This window comes from Phocoena phocoena, chromosome 2, assembly GCF_963924675.1.
Source record: "Phocoena phocoena chromosome 2, mPhoPho1.1, whole genome shotgun sequence".
NCBI lineage: Eukaryota > Metazoa > Chordata > Mammalia > Artiodactyla > Phocoenidae > Phocoena > Phocoena phocoena.
This window is the reverse complement of record NC_089220.1, coordinates 14,040,269-14,060,515: the sequence shown is the minus strand read 5'-3', so window position 1 is coordinate 14,060,515 and position 20,247 is coordinate 14,040,269. Positions and strand designations below refer to the sequence as shown.

General features: G+C 44.4%; 1 protein-coding gene across 1 annotated transcript in view; it reads right to left on the bottom strand.

Annotated features, from left to right (window-relative positions):
- The window catches only part of FOXN3 (forkhead box N3), a 296,834-nt gene extending 280,547 nt beyond the window's left edge, over positions 1-16,287 (bottom strand). The window contains exon 1 of the mRNA XM_065872029.1: positions 16,216-16,287. The gene's annotated coding sequence lies outside the window, so the exon portion shown is untranslated. The remainder of the gene's footprint in view (positions 1-16,215) is intronic.
- Between the last annotated feature and the right edge of the window lie 3,960 nt (positions 16,288-20,247).

Here is a 20,247-nt window from a genome sequence, read left to right as displayed (position 1 = left end):
AGCCACCGCAATGAGAAACCCGCACACTGCAATGAAGAGCAGCCCCCACTCACGCAACTAGAGAAAGCCCACGAGCAGCAATGAAGACCCAAGGCAGCCAAAAATTTTTAAATAAAATTATTTACTAGATAATTTCTAAATATAGAAAAATTTAAGGAAAATGTAAATGGCCCCTAGTCACACCACCTAAACAAACTAGGCCCATGTAAACCTTAAAAAATAAAACAAAAGTGCTAGATGAACCCTTGGGTTTTTTTTTTTTTAAGACAAAACAGTACAGGAATGTGTAAAAAGTTGCTTCCCTCCTACCTTGAACCCTCAGTCCTCCCTACCTTTATCTTGTGTAACCTGCCAAAAATAAGTATGAAAATATAAGCACATATATGCATGCACATATATGTATATACATATATACACATATATGACTTGATTCTTTTAACAGAAATAGGACCTGAAACTTGCTTTTTTTTCCACTTAAAAAGTTGCTATGGTCTGAATGATTGTGTCTCCCCCAAATCCTAACATCCAATGTGATGGTATTAGTAGGTAAGGCCTTTGGGAAGTGATTAGGTCATAAGGATGGGGCCCTCATGAATGGGATTAGTGCCCTTATAAAAGAGACCCTGCAGAGCTCCCTAGCCCCTTCCATCAGGTGAGAATACAAGAAGTCTGCAAACCAGAAGAGGGTCCTCACTAGATACCTTGATCTTAGACTTCCAGCCCCCAGAGCTGTGAGAAATACATTTCTGTTGTTTATAAGCCACCCAGTCTGTGGGATTTTGCTACAGCAGCTTGAACAGACTAAGACAAAAGGCAGTGGACAGGGACCTCCCTGGTGGCGCAGTGGTTAAGAATCCGCCTGCCAATGCAGTGGTTAAAAATCCACCGCCAATGCAGGGAACGCGGGTTTGTTCCCAGGTCCAGGAAGATCCCACATGCCACAGAGCAACTAAGCCCCTGCACCACAACTACTGAGCCCACCCACCTAGAGCCCGTGCTCTGCAACAAGAGAAGCCACCGCAATGAGAAGCCCACACACCGGAATGAAGAGTAGTCCCCCTCACCGCAACTAGAGAAAGCCAACATGCAGCAATGAAGACCCAACGCAGCCAAAGATTAAAAAAAAAAATTTAATAAATAAAAAAAAAGGCAATGGACAAAGTTCTCAAACCAAAATACTTGCTTCGTACTCCCCACACTAGGCTGCTTTCCAATTATATTATGATCTTGAGCAGTTTATTTAACCTCACTGTGCCTTGGCTTTTTCAAGTGTAAAACGGGAATAGGTGAGTCAATACACGTAAACTTCTCAGAATGTAGATGGCACTCAAAAAACATGTATTATTGTTACTTATTACCATTATATCTTTGCACCCCTCCCATGTTATCCTATTTAAATGCTGCCCAGTGTGCCAAGGATATACACTTGTCTACCAAGGATAAACACTTATTCAGTCCCTGAGGGATGGATATTGAGGTTGTATCTAATTTTTTGCTGTTGCTATTATGAACAATATCAATATTCCCATTCACCAGTTTTTGATACTTTGGTGAGTAGATCCATAGGATACATTCTTGAGGGTGAATGTGCTGGGTCAATGCTTTTGATAGATATTGCCAAATGCCCTTCCAAGATGCTCTACCAATGTATCCCCCCAGGAAAACAGAGAGAGGGTGTCTATTTCCCAACTCCAGCCCAGAATTGGATATTCTCAAATTTTTAAATACTTACCATACAAGTGACAAATGGTATCACATTTGTCGTTTTGATTTGAGCCTCTTTAAATTATGAGTGAGGTTGAGAACTCTTTAATTTACAGATGAGAAAAACAGACACCCAGTGTCCCCTAACTTGCCTAAGGTCTAATCCTGAGCTAGTTATACAGACAAGCCTGGACCAGATCTCGGCTCTGGGACCACCCTAAGGATGCCCTGACCCCCAGCACCAGGAAGAGAGTCTGACAACCAGTGGACAAAGTTCTTCTTTCTCCCTGCCGGGCACACCAGCTGGGTAGGCAGGTGGCTCTCCGATGCCTGGGTTAGGGTGAGAGCCTCCCTCGGGACCCGCAATCCCAAGGCATGTGCTTCCCCTGCCTGACAGGGAAATCTCAACCTCGTCCTCAACCTAGGAAGCAGGGCTGTGGGGCCTCTCCAATTGGAGAGCTGCTGACTGCAGCTCGAATACAGAAAGCTTTGCCTCCGAACTGCCTGAGGTTCCAAGGTGTTTTTTCTCCTGTTCATGTCATATCAAATGTTGTTCCATCTGAGAGCAAAGTGGTTCGTGTTGTGAGTGGACCTTCACATTCCTCTATCTCCTTCTCTGTGGAACTGGACTTTATTAACCGGGAAAGAAAGCTCCTTGCAGTAGGGAAAGGATCTCTGGTCACATCCCACGGGCAGGGACAGGGCAGGTGTTCACGGAGCAACACAGGGGTGTGAGTACCCGGTCTAGGTGAGGGGCTCAGCTTCTGGGTCTCACTGGTGCTGTGACCTTGGGTGCTTCTCTCTAAGCCTCACTGTCCCCACCTGAACGATGGAGATGACACCGATACCTGCTTTGCCTAACCTGCAGGGTTGTTTCAAGCTAAGTAGATCGTGTGGGTGACACTGCTTTGAAACTGTGAGACTCAACACAAATGGGGGATCTTGGTGAATGTCAACCAGCTGGTCGCCATCGGCCTCCATGCCAGAATGTGCCTGTAGGAAGCAGCCATCCTCAGACATGGGGTGGGGTCTGCCCCTGCTCCCAGATAATCCTGAAGCCATCCACCTCACACCAAGCACACCAGAACCAGGCTGATCATCATGACACAGACTGAGTCGAGGCTTCACCTTGACGGTGCAAAAAAGCATTTCATAAGCATCTGTTTATACACCAGCTAAACTAGGGGCTCAGCAAAGAGGACATCCAGTAACTTCGTATTCCTTTGGCAAATTAGGAAGCACAGCTCCACTTGCTGGAATTTCTCAGCCAACTGATACTCATCATACATTAGAATGAAAAACTAAACATGGCCATTTTGAAGGGAATCGTCCTACAGTTATTACATATTTCCATACTACTTTCTTTAAAAAAAAAAAGTTAAATACAGTCCAGCCTGTCTTCTTATCTCACTGCCACCTTCATAAACATTGATTAGCCTTCTAAGTCTCGAATCATAAGAACCTGTTCTACCACTCCTAGCTTTGAGACCTTAGGCAAATTATTTAACCTCTTCGTGCCTAAGTTTTCTCGAAAATCAGACAACCAAGTTAATTAGGAGTGTGGCTACATTAATAACACAAAACCAGCCAGAATCAACTTAAAGTTTAGTGCATGGATTTGGAGAAAGCTCTTTTGTTCTCTGAGATATGTTTTGTTTCTCCCTAACTCCTGGCTATATTCCAGAGAGCTGAATTTGCTGGCTCCGTGAGGCTCTCTTGTGTAGATATAAATTCCTTCTGGGGACTTGGAGAACATAACTACTAAGGCCCTGATGGGGACTGTTACACCAACAACCCAAGCCCAAACCCAAGCGTTCAGTTCCAAAAGGGAGACTTAAAGCCAGCACCCTGGAACAGCAGGGCAGAGATGAATAGAAGACACAGAGAGCACAGAGGCAAGGACAACAGGAGCCTCCCTGAGCCTGGAGAGCGAGGAACAACTTCCTTACTGTTGGCTGTACGCACAGACCAATGCCCCAAACAAGCGAGCTTCATCTTTGTAAGAAGAAACCTTCAGGGACTTCTCTGGTGCCAATGCAGGAGACACGGGTTCGAGCCCTGGTCCAGGAAGATCCCACATGCCGCGGAGCAACGAAGCCAGGGTGCCACAGCTACTGAGCCTGTGCTCTAGAGCCCGCGAGCCACAACTACTGAGCCCACGTGCCACAACTACTGAAGCCCGCGCGCGCGCCTAGAGCCTGTGCTCCGCAACAAGAGTAGCCCCTGCTCACCGCAACCAGAGAAAGCCGGCACGCAGCAACAAAGACCCAAAGCAGCCAAAAATAAATAAATAATTTTTTTAAAAAAAGAAGAAAAAGAAGAAACCTTCAGATGCCCACTTAGGAAACTGAAATATACAGGATGAAATGTAAAAGTGAACACCCAAGAGGGGGAAACGAAGCAATGTGGCTGCTCCAGAAGGTCTGTGTAGGAGGAGCTGAGAAGGGGCACAGGGTTGGCCAAGAAGGGGATGGCTGCGGGACTCCACAGATGGCCCACCTGCAAAACAAGCACACGGAATGCTTGCTTGAGTGGCTTATGTTGTATGTGAGATGGAGAGTTTGTGGGGCTAGAGCCCCGAGCCACTCCCCGGTTCAGTCTCTGGAGAGGACAATAATGAAGAGATGAAGCAACTCCATTTCAGGCGACTGGTCCATTTTTCTGAAGGATGTAAAGAATTCTCTCATAAGCTCTGCTCACTTGCTTCCACTGAGCTAGGTTTCTAGAGTTCTATCTATAATGTTGAAGTTGTACATTATGGGCATCACACAGCTATTTATAAATATTTCAGCTCTCTCTCCTTCACGTACACAGTTATATAACATCTTCCCACCTTGTTGAAGTTAGGTGTGGCCACGTGACTAGCTCTGGCCAATAAAATGTGAGCGGAAGTTGGATGGCTTTAAGAGACAGCACGTGCTTCACCATTTTCTCCTTTCCCTCAGCCTTCGTGACAGGGAATGTTCCATTGCCTCCATCCGGGACTGAGGTCAAGGATGCCTTGGAGCACAGTCCCTAGCCAACCTCAATAGATACGTAGGGTAAGCAAGAGATAAACCTTCATTGTTTTATGCCCCTGAGTTTTGGGGACCATCTGTTAACCTATCACCTAGTCTACCCTGAGTGATACACACGTACCACTTAGCCACCAGAACATGACCTTCTTCTAAATCAGTAACTGGTTGTGCACCCAGAGAATTCGCAGTACTAGGAACCTAGCTGTTTATTACAGACGTAGACACAATTTTTAATTATGAGAAACCAAACTCCTTTCCAAAAGGTAAATTTTAAAACTAAGCTCTCAGGAATTCCCTGGCGGTCCAGTGTTCAGGACTTCGTGCATTCATTGCCAAGGGCCCAGGTTCAGTCCTTGGTCGGGGGAACTAAAATCCTACAAGCCATGTAGCACGACCAAAAAATAAATTAATTAAAAATTAAAAGAAATTAAATAAAACTAAGCTCTCAAACAATCCCCCAAACCCTCTAATTCCTTTCCTGAGCCCCAGCGTACATGTCCCCAGGTGCAAGGCCAGACATTAAAACCTGCTCCAAATGCATCATCTACCAGCAGAGGAGAAGGCAATCATCTTAAGAAACTCCACTTTCCAACGTGGAAGATTTCCCGCACGACATTCGTGATCAACACGTGAGTTCATCCTCCCAGACGTCAAGCTGGACTGGCCAAATGGGAACTCCTTTGTGGGCTCTCTTTCCCCGTTGAATCCAGAGTTTTAAAATGCAGTTCCTTGCAAATTTCCTGGTGGTCCAGTGGTTAGAACTCTGTGCTTCCACTGCAGGGGGGGGTGGATTCAATCCTTGGTGGAGGAACTAAGATCCCGCACGCCACACGCATGGCCAAAAAATAAAATAAAATAAAATGCAGCTCCTTGAATATCACTATGGGTTGACACCCCCCAGAGTCAGGTTCAACCCAATTTCTCATGCCTCCAAAGGCATATTTTAATTCACCATTTTAATATATAAAACATGAATTAAGACAAAACTTGCAGTACTCTCCTACACTAAAAAAAAAATCCACAAAGTTTTTCTACAGCAAATGTATCAAAATATATGTCTCACACAGTTGCAATGTAGTCCAGGTACACTGGCTAAGTTGCGACCAATGAAATCTTCCCATTTCTAAAGACCAGGACCAAAGACACAGCTTCTGTTTATATGAAGCCACTGATTCAATCATTTGGGGTCAGATTTATTGTTTTAGCCATCATTACCTTTTTCACTTATAAATCAGTATCAATCTAGTCATTTTAGTGACCAAAATAACTATACCATGATCTGATTTCTTAGGTTGTTAAAATGACCAGATCAGAGTCACAGTGGGTGAATCAATAAAATGCCTGGAAATAAATATGAGGGGAAATGTACAGCCACCCCATTGGATGTCAAGGTTGAAAGGCCTGCCTACCACCCGTATCCGTGCCTCAAGCCTTACAATTTATATCTATATTCTGACTTCCCAAGGTGCCAGGGCCAACCTCTAAGAATTTCGATGGGCACGTATTGCAGAACCACTCGGATGTAATAGTCAATTAAATTATTAATGAAAGAACTATACAAATAAAACATCATGCTCTTTTATGCAGTAATAATTATTATCATAAGCAATGCAAATTGAATAATAAGAATCATCAGGACAGTTCGGTGATAAGCTAACAATTTCTGGCAATCAGACCAAACATCTCTGCTCGAGCTGTTTAATAAAATAAATAGCAGGTTGTTGACATTTTTGTTCAGTTAAGCACACACACATCCAGAGACTACTTATGTGTCCCGGGTAGAAGAGCTAAAAAAGAAGTGGAGGCTGAATATACAAAAGTGGAACCACTTACAACGGGGATCATTTAGATATCTCCACAAGAAATCAGTGAATCCTATAAACTGTCCCAGAATCAAATGACATCATTTGCTCATTTATACACACATTGCATACACATATATTTACATATACATCTGCATGACATGAATATGCATATATATACAACATTATGAGACTCTTCTTGTAGTGTTTCAGGTACTTTCACGTGACGGATAAAGTTAAATGCCATAAGAATAGTAGGCCGTCACTATTTAGAAGCATTTATCAAGCAACTAACTTCCTATCACACAGGCACACACCACTTTGCAAAAAAACAAATCTTTTCCTTCTTTACCTTAGAGGACCCCCGATGCTGGAACCCTCTAGAAATCATGCAGTCTCAAACAGCATTGCCCAATTTTCTACCAGTTCACCGAAGACTGATTCAGAAGAGAAGCTGTCCGTTCACAGATCAAACTAACCACAGAGAAAGTCTATTAAATTCTAATTGGCAAGTCATTTGGACCTTCCAGTAGCAACTACAACCAATTTCCTGCCTCTTTTTGTGCACCTGGAAAAATACGTTTTCTATCTGAGGTAATGATATCCTCTGGTATTCAGAGGAAAAAAGTCAAAGGCAGTGAAGTCTCCTCAGCTTCCAGCAAGAAGAAAGAAATGCTAAAGAGTGAGCTGAACCTACCTGCCGTCAGATGTGTTCATGTCACAAACAAACTCATCTTCTCCTAGGCGGGTTAAAAGTCCAACCATTCAGAGGCCATTTGACTGGGCTTGGGGGTGTGTTACGCCCTTTACAAAAGCTCCTTCCCTTCCTTCCTCATGAGCTGCCATAATAACGAGACCAATTTAGATGCCATTCTCTTTCAAGGGGTATCAACTTCAAAACAGCTCTACCTCTTCAGGCTCTGGGAGATGCCCCTGCTCTGAGTTGCAATTATTCCTTTGAACCTAACTCTATCCTAAAAGCCAAAAACCTCTCACCTGAGCTACGTGGCTACCACCACTGATGGAGCTACGAGACTTGAGCACAGTTCTGAGTTTGGGCTCAAAAGACTCGGTCCCTGGTTAATGCCCAAATATCCATTTGGGGAGTTCACATGGTGAGAGTAAAATAAATGTGGACATATAAATATGCCCACCACAGGGAAACGGCACAATATGGCACTTTTTACCAGGAGTAACAGTTCACCCTCTGCCTTTGCAGGGGGGATGGGGTCTGCCGATTTCCACCAAGAGACAAAGGTGTGACTGTGTATTCTTAAGCCAGAGTGCCGTGGCCAGATGTCTACTCATCGTTTCAAATGCCTTTCTTCTCTCCTCCCTAAAGCAGGAAGAAAGTCTTCATTGATGCTATGTCTCTAGCGCTTGCTAATCTCCTGTTTAATAAGGAAGACAAGCCACAGGCTGTGGACCTCCAGTAAACAGTAGTAGAAGCCAGTATGGAGGAGAGAGAGGGAGGTGAGAAGGGAACCAAGGAGAAGGGGTGAGAGAAGCCAAGTCAGGGAGGTTCCCAGATCGTGATTTTGCACCACAATAAAATTTCAAAAATAGTTTCGGAGAGGTGTAGGTTGCCAACTTTTTATTTTTCCAAGTAAGGAATACTGAACTCACTATTTTGAGTTTATTTTTCTCTTTGCCTTGGACTGGGGAAAAGTTCATCTTTGAACACTTATTTGTACATATCTGTTTGTTCCCCCCTCCTCCCCACACCCCATCAACTGTAAACTCAAGCAGGCCCCTCAGAATCTCTCTACCTTCCACACAGGAGGGCCCCTGGTGTCCAGGAACCACTGAAATAGACAGGTTGGATCCCGAATCTGAGAATTATTACTTACTTTCTCATTTCACTTCACAATGTTTCACATTCCCTTATCTTCCTTCAGAGAATTTCTGTGAAACACCTTTTCTAAGGTGACATAACTATATGGCCATCTCAAAAAAAAAATCAACACATTTTACATCGGATCCATTTCAACCCTTGATAAGAAAGCACTATGCATGCTTCTAATGGAAATGAATTCTAACAAAAGGGTGTATTCACACTTTCAGCCTAGGGGCCTGACCCACCAGGGCCAAGAACACATGTGCAAGGAATGTGAATGCCGTCTTTTGCAGGCAGACAGCAGAAGGAGCAAATGACCAAAGATTTCCATCCATTTATTTTGACACAAACCTACTCTTCCGCCAGCCAAGATGACGGTTCTGAAGGAAACCAACTTGCAGAGTCTGGACCCGAACCAGGGCTTTCAGCAAAAACTAAGGATTTAGACCAGCTTAATTTCTGAATTCTTGTAAAACAAAGACCATATATGTTAAAGTGGCCAGCTCAGGGCCTGTGTGCAAAAATCTCCCTCTTCCCTTGGGACGAGAGCTCTGTATCTGGCCTCTCTCTCCCTGGCAAACAGCTTGCAAAGGGCTTTCAAACATGAAGAACTCTTTGTTGAAAGAGCTCTCATATCTACCTTGTTATCTGCAGTACATAGGAACAACTGACTTAGAAGTCTTTTCAATTCATTCTCATTAAATAAAAGATGGATTTTCATCTCATTTCCAATTATCAGTCAGGAACATACATTCTTTCTTTGTGGCTGCATTGGGTCTTCGTTGCTGCGCTCGGGCTTTCTCTAGTTTCGTTGCGGTGCATGGGCTTATTGCAGTGGCTTCTCCTGTTGTGGAGCACGGGCTCTAGGTGCACGGGCTTCAGTAGTTGTGGCACGTGGGCTCAGTAGTTGTGGCGCACAGGCTTAGTTGCTCCGTGGCATGTGGGATCTTCCCGGACCAGGGCTCAAACCCATGTCCCCTGCATCGGCAGGTGGATTCAAACCACTGTGCCACCCGGGAACATACATTCTTAAGTAATGACAATTATAATAATTTTAAGAGCCAACATAAAATGAGCGCTTACTGTCTGCCAAGCACTGTGCCGAGTATTTTACTTTTGTTTATCTATTTTTTTATTGATGTGCAGTTGACATACAACATTATGTTAGTTCCAGGTGTACAACATAGTGATCCGACAATCGAATACGTTATGGAAGGATTTTACCACGACAAGTAAAACCATCTGTTTCCATGCAAAATTATGACAGGACTATTGACTCTATTCCTTATGCTGTATTTTACATTCCCAGGACTTATTGATTTTAGAGCTGGAAGTCTGCATCTCTTAATCCCCTTCACCCAACCCTCCTCCCCCTGTGCCAAATATTTTATAAGAATTATCTTATTTAATTCTCACGCCAACTCTATAAGGTAAATATCATCATCCCCCTTTTACAGATGGGGAAATGGAGGCTCAGATACCTTCCATTATTTTCTAGGAATACACAGCTCAGAAATCACACCCCAAGTCATTCAGCTGGAAAGAGGAGGGACAGGAATCTGAAACTCTGGCTGATATGCTAACCCTAACATCCACTGCCTCCCCCTGGCACCCTTGGGTCACTCACTACAAGCAACCCTGCCAGAAGCCACAGCTTTTACGGTGCATGCACTTTAACCAGCACCGCTAAAAACGCAGGCCATCCCGTCTTTCCTAGAAGCCAGCGTTGTTTTCACTCTGCTTTCAAGTCCTGTTGAGGCTTTATGCCTGCTCTCTCAGGCCTTGGACCACCACAGCAGTCATTCAGTCCAATCAGACAAAGCCATTTCTCTCAGGAGAGCTGGTGTAATTCCACAATGGTTTATGAGGGACCAAAACTCTGATCTTGTTTTAAATAAAGCAAGCCCTCCAACGTTCACAAATCTCTTTCATCTGCTTTAGTTTGTGATGACAACGAGACAAACGTTAGTGGGGAAGCTGTCCCCTCCACCACCAATGTCTCGCTTTGTGACCTTCCTTGGAGATTCTGCGGCCCCTCAGTTTCTCTATATACAGAATACAAACTCTTACCTTCTTCACAAAAATGAGTGTGGCGACCAAGTGAGATAGTAAAAATACTTGGAGAAAAAAAAAAATTAAATGCCGTCTACAACGAAGGTGTGAATGTCATATCTTTTCCAAATAGTACAGGTTCTGGCAAATTCCACCGGGCATTTATTTACAAGGCCAAAGCACAGATCCAGAAACTCTCTCTGTTACATATATGGGGATTTCCATTTAATGAAATGTTTCTGGGAAACACCTTAGAGCCATAAGCAAACGTGCTAAGCGGGCAGCCATAGGAAAACTCCCCATAGGTCTATGAATCAGTCCCTGGGAGAGTTTTCTCTTTTGTTTATTAACATTTGGGCCCCATTTATGACTCAAGCATAACTTCCCTTGGCATTAAAGTAACTGGGAACTGAGATTAATTGCCCGATTTTTAATTACATTTGGCCTCTTGGCACTTCATGTTGTAAGTACCCTGTCTCTCAGGGCACACTGACAACAAGTGATCTGTCGTCGGCTGTTCTGAAAGAGCTTTGGTGTCTGCACAGTTTATGATCACTAAAATAAAGGGTTCTAGCCTTCTAAGAATCTAACACACACACTCTTTGTGTGGCTTTACAAATGCCTCAAATAATGAGACCATCACAGGAAAACATATTGAATTGAGTTTCTCGACTATTTACACACCCCCTAACCTGTCCAGCTGCCTCTGCCTCTTCTGGCCTCAGACTCCATTTTGAACATGGATTTCTGTTGTCCTTTCTGGAGTCTCTTATTTTCTCCACTGTATTCATTCAGAGGGGGGGAAAAAAGACCTCATAAACGTCATTTCATATTCCAAGCAATTTGCTATAGGCAACTACACCATTACTTTGTACAAATAAATTTACATAAATCATTATTAGAATGTTTTATCTTAGCAAGATTATTTGGTTCCCAGAGCACAAATTAAATGCATGCTTAAAGCAGAATATTTAAAAGTTATTCCTATATTGTTTATGAGATGGGATTAGAAATTTCCATCTATTTTTTCTTTCATAATGGAATTCCTTTAGTTTTCTTTGTACATCTAGAAACCACACGTGTAATTGTCTGGGGGGTTTCTTGAAGCAAGCATTGCATTAGGTGCTTCTGATACATTTGGTCCATTTTTCAGAGACTATTCCCTTTGATTCCGTGGGGTCAGTTCTGAACAGTGATTAGGAAGGCCAGGAACCAGGGAAATTAAAACCATCTCCTGAGTAGATCGGTTTTTGTCTGATATAATTCTTCAAGCAAACTGGTCGTTGGTTGTGGTTTGGTTTTTTTTTTTTTTTTTTTTTTTTTTTTTAATAAACAAACTTCCTGAAAATGGAGCTCAGTTTCTACTCACTGTTAAGTTGGGAAGATGCCTGTTTGGATCAACGCACAGCACATGGCAAGTCTTCACTGGCTGGAGTTCCACTCCACCCTAGATTTCAAAATAAAATCTTTTCTCCCTGTATACAAAGGTGGTGCCCATTTTTAAAACGAGCTGCAGTTGTCAACATTAGGGAAGCAGGCAGAAAGGGACCAAGTGAAAGTCAGGAGCAGAGCTTGCCACCCTGAACCTGGTAACTGCTGGCTCCGGAGAACCCCTTCATGATTCCATGACTTGTCTTCTCATCGGGGTCAAAAAGGGCTGGACTCACCACTCAGAGCTGTACCCTTCTCCCCGTGTGTGGTCTGGGAACAGATTCCCAAGCCGGTGTCAGGGAAGGGGGGCCCCACGTGGTCAAGGGCACAATCCTGGTAAAGGATGAGTGAGGCAGTCACGTGCAAGAGCTGGAAAGAGCAAGAAAGAGCTGGGTTCAAAGCAAAGTGGTACCACTCTCTAGCTGTGATCATGTACAATTTAAACCTTTCTGCATCTGTTACCTCGTCTTAAAATGAGATTACCGGTACCTACTTCACAAGTTTGTTTGGGGAGTTAAATGAAAAGAAGGCAGGCAGAAGCTGAGGACAGCGTGACCTCTGGAAGAGGCTCAATAAACAGCAGCTAACATTAATCTTCAAGGATGACCAGTGGGGTGAAGCTGGGGTGAGCATGTCATGCATTGTCCATACCAGCGTATTTCCAGGTGTGAAAGGAAGGGCTGTATTATAATTCTGTTGGGTCAACAAGCATATGGCTAGGATGCTTCCAGGCACACTGGGGCATGTGTGACTATCCCAACTCCAGCCCATCACCATTCAAGACCCGGTAAAGTTAGGTAACGATTATATCTTACATATTTTACAACTCGTTATACCTTTTAGAGATCTTTCATACATCTTTTTAAGCCTTTCATAAACTGTGTGAAAAAATGCAGGTCTGGGTTACTTACCCTTTAATCACGAGCGGACAAAAGCACAGATAGAAGTTTGGGCTTCAGTGATACAGTGTTGCAGGGGCAGTGGGAACCCCAAACGTACCTCACGCTGCTCCCTACTTCCTACCCTCCCAGCAACGAGACAGGGTCACGTGACTAGTTCTGGCCAATGGACTGTGGATGTGGAATCGGTCTGAGTCACTTCTGGTCTAAGGCACCTAAGAATGGGTGTGTGTTCTCAACTCTTTTTCACATATTGAAGCAACCAGGAAGCCACAGTTTGAGACGTAGGTGTCACAGGATGGGGGAGGCGGCAAAGCCACACTCGTGCAATCCAACTCTGGGTGAGTGAGAAATACACTTTTATTGCACTAAACCCTGAGATTTGGAGTGTACTTTTTACCCTAGTATCCCACAGCCTGCCCTGGCTCAGCTAGCTAGTACGATTAGAACCCGCATCTCCAACTTTCACCAGTTTTCACTCAACAGTATCAAAAGTCCCCACCAGACTGGGAAAATGCTGCCAAGATTAAATGCCATAGCTTACTCATGGCAAACCTTCAATGCTTACTTGATTTAAAACAAAATGCTTTTTTGGTTTAAAACAAAATAGTTCACACCCAGTGCCAAGTAAAAAGAAGAAAGTTCCAAAATGCAGGCTATATTTTAATTTGGTGCTGATTTGTTCCAACATTTACGTTAACCTGAGAAGCCTGGATGCCTCATTTTAAAGACGACCCTAATAATTAGATTCCTGAAATGAAATAGCCTCTATGTCATATCTAGCTTTAACTGAAAGTTAAATAGATGAACAGAAAAATCCAACTAGACTATGACCAATTCTCTATCTCAATCTAGAAAATTCCTCTCTTCCTCTCTTGCTTATTTAAATCCTACTCACCCTTCAATCCTATTTCCTTTATGAGGGAAAAAGTTCCACACCTCAAATTTTGCAAACACTTGTGTCAATCAATTGCCTAGGCCAGAGGATAGCAAAATTTTTTCTGTAAAGGGTCGGAAAGTAAATACTTTATGGTTTCCGACGCACCTATTCAACTCTGCCCTTGTAGCGCAAAAGCTGGTATAGACAATCTGGAAATAAATAAACATGACTATGTTCCAGTAAAACTTAATTTAGGGACATTGAAATCTAAATTCTATATCATCTCTACGAGGCAAAATATACTATTCTTCTTTTAATTTTTTCCAGTCATTTTAAAATGTGAAAACCATCTCAGCTTGTCCACCCCAAACAAGCAGTGGGTCATGCCTGGCCGGCGGGCCGTAATTAACCCAACCCAGGCTTAGAAGAGGCAGGGCAACAACAGATTAGGCAGTCGCTTCTGTGGGAGGGGAACACGAATACTGTTATTCTAGTCCTTCCACTTCCTGGTGGCTGGTGATCCAGGGCTCTGACTCCAGGAAGGCCTGAGCTCCTGGATGAGCCAGGCCTCAGTTCCAGAAGCACTGGTGCACGCTAAGGCAGGTGGTGTGTGGCCACGCAGACCTGACGGGATGGGCGGGAGCCTCGGCCGGCGACCCTCAGCAGCACCCTCAAGACCCAGGGCAGGAATGTCGCCACTGCTTTATCCAAAAGAGCTAGGTGTGGGCAGGATTTGCTGGGCCATTGCAAGATGAATCAGCACACTGGGCTCCCATCCCTGACTATGGCCCCAGCTTCAGCCTTGAGGCCCTCCCTGAATTCTGGTTTTCAGAACTCTTGATACACTCTTGACATCAACGTACAAACTCACGTTCCTGGCTTCTTCCTCCTACCCTTCCACTCCACTTCTCAGCTCAGAGTCACCCGTTGTGAATCACCAGATACTGACCTCACACAGCACCTGGTTCATCCCCGGGCCCTGTCAAGCCACACCCGCCAGGCAGAGTGTAGAGGGGAGGGGGGCAGGTATGTAAGAATGAACAATCAGGTAGAGAGGCAGAGGCCAGGTATGGGCAAGCCCAAGGAAGCAGAAGACCAGCCAGGTAGCAGCCAAGCCAGGGCTGGGGCACCACAGACTAGGGTCCCCTGAAGGAAGCCGTCAGCCAAGGTGACTCTGTAACAGAGCAGGTAGCGTGTCCCCAGGGGAACCTTAAGGGACCCAGGCCCCGAGGAGGAGCCTGGCTCTGGCTGGGATAGAGGCTCAGGGCCCTCCAAGCCCTGTGTGGTCCTCACTGGCTAGGCTCATGGCAGGCTCATTCCCGCCTTCCAGGCCAGACCAGGCTGCTTCTCTCCCCTCTTGGCTGAATGATCCACAGTGACCAAGCCCGCCTTCAGCCCTCCCTCTTCCATGAACTCTCCGATTATTTCAATCCCAATCCTCAAAGTCTCTTAATTCCCTGAACCAGAGAGCTACCATAGCGCACGGCTCCGGCCGGAAGCTGAGCGCCATCTGCCATTTTCTTATGAGTGGGTCGTGGCTCCTTTGCTAAGGTCTGAGCTGCATGAGGATGTATCTTATGTTTTTATACATCTTATAGTTTTTTATCCCCATCTGCCCTGAGAACACATAACAGATACTCAATAATACTTATTAAACTCAATTAAAAGGTCCAACATTAGAAAGATTAATACAATTCAAAAGAAATATAGGGGCTTCCCTGGTAGCGCAGTGGTTGAGAGTCCGCCTGCCAACGCAGGAGACATGGGTTCGATCCCTGGTCCGGGAGGATCCCGCATGCCGCGGAGCAACTAAGCCCGTGCGCCACAACTACTGAGCCTGCGCTCTGCAGCCTTCGAACCACAGCTACTGAAGCCTGCGTGCCTAGAGCCCGTGCTCCGCAACAACAGAAGCCACCGCAATGAGAACCTGCGCACAGCAACGAAGACCCAACACAGCCGTAAATAAATAAATTTATAAAAAGAAATATAGTATTATGGGAAAGAAAATGACTTAGAGAAACTACGTACGGCAGAGGCTAGTTGCTATACAAAAATTCCCAGCAAAGTGCCTGTTGCTTTGTGTCTATGACACACACCAAAATTTTAAATAAAGGTGTGACTCATTCTCATTATCTTAATGCCTAAATTCATTGACCCCACTGTCAGTCTGATCAGCTGTATAAATTGATCATTAAGAAGACGCGGGGAAAAAAAAATAAAAAATAAGACGCGGAGGGGGCTTCCCTGGTGGCGCAGTGGTTGAGAGTCCGCCTGCCGATGCAGGAGACACAGGTTCATGCCCCGGTCCGGGAAGATCCCACATGCCGCACAGCGGCTGGGCCCGTGAGCCATGGCCGCTGAGCCTGCGTCCGGAGCCTGTGCTCTGCAACGGGAGATGCCACAACAGTGAGAGGCCCGAGAACCGCAAAAAAAAAAAAGAAGACGCCAAGACGTGGAGGAAGAGGGGGAGGATATCAATTGCTGGAGAAACAATCAATTTGGCATTTGCATTTAAATATAGCTTTGGTATTTCATTTATTCAGTGCAATCTCCATGAGGTGTAAGCCAGCTGGGGAAGGCAAAGCTTGGTTACCTGAGTCAGAATGGGTCCAGGAAACCGAGGTCAGCATTGCTCCAGTCACAGAAAGGACAGAGAGGCCTCCATGATCACGGGAACGCTGGTCTTCTAGGAGATGATGCGTCTAGTGGCTGGTGGAGAGGAGCAGAAGGACGACGGGATTAGAGCAGAGGAGGAGAGAGAACCCTCTCAACCACGGTGATGTCACCTCTGGCCTGACTCTCTAAAACATGACATACTTCAGCGAAAAAGTCAATTGCAACGGTACCTCTTTATTTCTTGGAAAGTTATTGAAGCACTGGGTCTTTCGTGATGGAGTGTTCTTGAAACTGCCTCATGGGGCATAAAAGGACCCAGAGATTTGAAAATACATGCCATAGATATTATGAGATTATCTTATTTTACTCTAGCTGCCATCGAGACATTTGTGAGATCATTTTACTTTACTTCAGCTGCCACTGAAACACTTGTCTATATAAAGGAAAAACATCAGAGCGCCAGCAAGCCTTCAAGGCCGGCCTTCCACCATGAGAACCAGCCTTGATCCTCCGGGTAGACCAGGTATACAGGCTGCAAAGTCAATGACTCCCTAGTCTGTTGTTGTAAAATAAAATTACGCTGGCTCTATTCCTGGAGAAAAAGATGCCATCAAGCTAAAGCTCACTAAATGGGCTACAAGTTTGGAGGATACGGTTAACCTATAATCTTACAAAATAGAAAAGTTGGTACACAGGATAGACGGCATCATAATTTCTAATGGAAGATACTTTTTTGACCTACACATCAAGGAAGACACAGCAATAGGCTCTCTAATGAAAAGAATGGTGTGAGTCTGTGAGCTTTAGTGTGAGAATGTTAGGAAACAAATTCATTCTATCAGTGGTTCTCAAACTGTGGTCCCTGGAAGGGCAGCATCGGTGTCACCTGAGAATTTGTTGGAAACGCAGATTCTTGGCCCTACCGAAGATCTACTAAATCTGAATATTTGGAGGTGGGGCTCAGGGATCTGTTTTAACAAGCCCTCCAAGTGATACTGATACATCTTAAATCATTAATTTATCCACCCATCCAAAGACATCGAGTCCATTGTTAAAAAATAAAATTACCCTACTCTACTGCATGTTAAGCTTCCATTAAGGGCCAAGTATTGGGCGAGGGACTGGGGAGGGAAGAAGGGTCAGAGAGAGAAGACGATGAAATCCCTGCCCTTGAGAAATGTATTGTCCTCTGTGGGAGATAAAACAGGTATACAGGCAACTCAAATACAGACCGTGTTATTTTCTCTAACAAAGAGTTAGAAGTTTTCAAAGGAGACATTTGCTTCTGATTGCTGTGGGGAGGCAGGTAAGGGAAAGCATCAAGACAATAGTAATGGGACTTGAGATCTGCACAGGATTTTGACAGGCGGGAATAGGGAAAAGCTGAAGCAAAGGCCCAGAGGTGAGAAAGCATGAGGGCTATTCAGGTACATGGAGGAACCAGGTCTGGCTGATACGTGAGAAACTTGGAGGTGATCTCGGTGAGACAAGGTCACTGCCAAGCACAGACACGTAAATACTAGGGGCCGTCGCTTCTCTTTCTTGTATGAAGACTACTTGGAAGCACCTATGGCTTATGTTTAGAAACTGACGTCTGATAAACCAGGTGATTTAATAATTTCTAAGTCTAGTCTGCTTTTCTGTACGTTTTGAACTGCTTTTTCTAGAGGGGAGCACCTCAGCTGCTTCAAGGATTAGCTGCTGAAGGTTTGCCCTGGAGAAAGACACAAAAGAAAATTTCAAAGCAGGCATAAGAACCTGGATGTCACAGTAGCCTCGGGCCGTTCTGCAAAGGGGCAAAATGTTACCACCCCTAAAAAGCCCCTGAAGGCACTGATGGTTTTAGCTTTATAAAATAAGTCAAGTGGAGAGGGGTGTACCTCAGTCAAAAGGAAAAGTTAAACCAGGGACTGGGAGAAATGGGTGTAGGGATCAAAGGGTACAGACTTCCAGTTATAAAGTGGATCAAAGGGTACAGACTTCCAGTTATAAAGTAAGTCGTGGAGATACAGGATGACTATAGTTAATAAGACCGTATTGCATATTTGAAAGTTGCCAAGAGAGTAGATCTTAAAAGTTCTCATCACAAGGAAAAAAAAATTTTTTGTAACTATGTAAGGTGGCAGATGTCAACTCGACTTATTGCGGTAATCATTTTGCAACGTATACAAATATTGAATCATTGTGGTACACCTGAAACTAATAAAATTTTATGTCAATCACACCTCAATGAAAAAAATTAAAACATGCCCTAAAAAAGTTAAACTAATACTCAACACTTCTAATTAGAGAAAAAACTACTTTTCATGATCAAGAAGGTATGGCTTTTGCTTCTAGAAAACTGACAGAAATAGAAGGCTTCATTTCCTGGTGCTACTAGATGAATGATGAACAACTGAAAATGTTTTTGATGTCATGCAAGGCTCTGATGGAAATGAAGCTGGATTCCGAATCCGTTCTGCCATTTAGCCATCTGTGTCATTAAGGGCAAGGCACTCAACTTCCTAAACCTCAGTTTTTCATCCATCAAGAATTAGAGGGCTTCCCTGGTAGCGCAGTGGTTGACAGTCCGCCTGCCGATGCAGGGGACACGGGTTCGTGCCCTGGTCCGGGAAGATCCCACATGCCACGGAGCAGCTGGGCCCGTGAGCCATGGTCACTGAGCCTGCGCGTCCGGAGCCTGTGCTCCGCAACGGGAGAGGCCACAACAGTGAGAGGCCCGCGTACCGCAAAAAAAAAAAAGAATTAGAGACACTGACTTGTCCCACCTTTGAAATTTAAATAAGAAAACAGACAAGAAGTTGCTCTGAAAGTTATAAGGTGCAATATTACACAGGGGTATATTTTTATTGTATATATAATTATACTATCCTACTCACTGAGACATTTGGGTACTAATCAATACTTGTTACTGTATTGGCCTTTGAAAATATAAAAGTAAAATATTTCTTATGCCCAGACTCTCCTTTTAAATATTTGCAGATAGAGCAGTTCTAAGGCACAAACTTGGAACCAACCAAACTGTCCTCCCAAGAAACATTTCAAGGTAAATTTTTTACTTCTAATTTTTTTTTTTTAACTTTTATTCCTCTGACCTCGCTAGAGCATCCAGATATCTTTCAGCAGCTCCTGGTGAGCACGACTCAGTCTGCAGCAACACAGACATATGATGGCGATAATTTATCATCTCTGCAGTAGTTTAGTCCCAGATGGACCATTTACTAATTTATTTCCATATGTAACTGGCAGAAAGATTAATCAGGCTTCCAACTCAGAAACCTGAATTGTGCTTCATTCCCTTAACAGGCTAACTCTGGACCAGAGGAAGTACACCGTTTACATAGAAAACCAAGAGTTTCTCTTGAAAAGCCTGTCGACCTTAGACACAGGCCTTTAAACACACACACAGACACACACACACACACACACACACACACACACACACACACACACACACACACACACACAAGCCCTGCTCCTTATGTCAACTTGGAGGGTTGGTTCTTTCTTTAGATACTAATGGACTTCCCATAGGAGCTGTGTCTGATAGAACTGCAGGCAGAAGTAATGCCGAATCAGGCCCAGTTGCAGCTACAGTCCCCTCCCTGTGTGCAAGCATGGGGTCTTGTATTTCTGAAACTGAACAGATCTTTTTGCCATGGTGCTACACCCAGCTGGACGGCTGTGCAGTACCCAGGCACTGGAAACTATGTGCTTTCTTTTTTCCACTCTTTTTAAGGCTCTGAACTTGACTGAATCCAGCAGCTGCCGTAGCTTTAGCAAGGCGATGGCTAATGAACTGTTAGCATTGCTCTCAGTCCCCCTGAGTTCAACTCTCAGTTCTCTTTTGTTTTTAATTCTATCCCAGTGATATCAGCCTCGAGCAAAGAGTGGTTAATGGAATTATTGTTGGATGACGGTGTGTATAGACAGAAGGCCAGCCAATCCCAAAGCGGGGCAGAAAGGAAATTGACTGGTTATATCTTCAGTGGAACCCAAGGCCACAGCC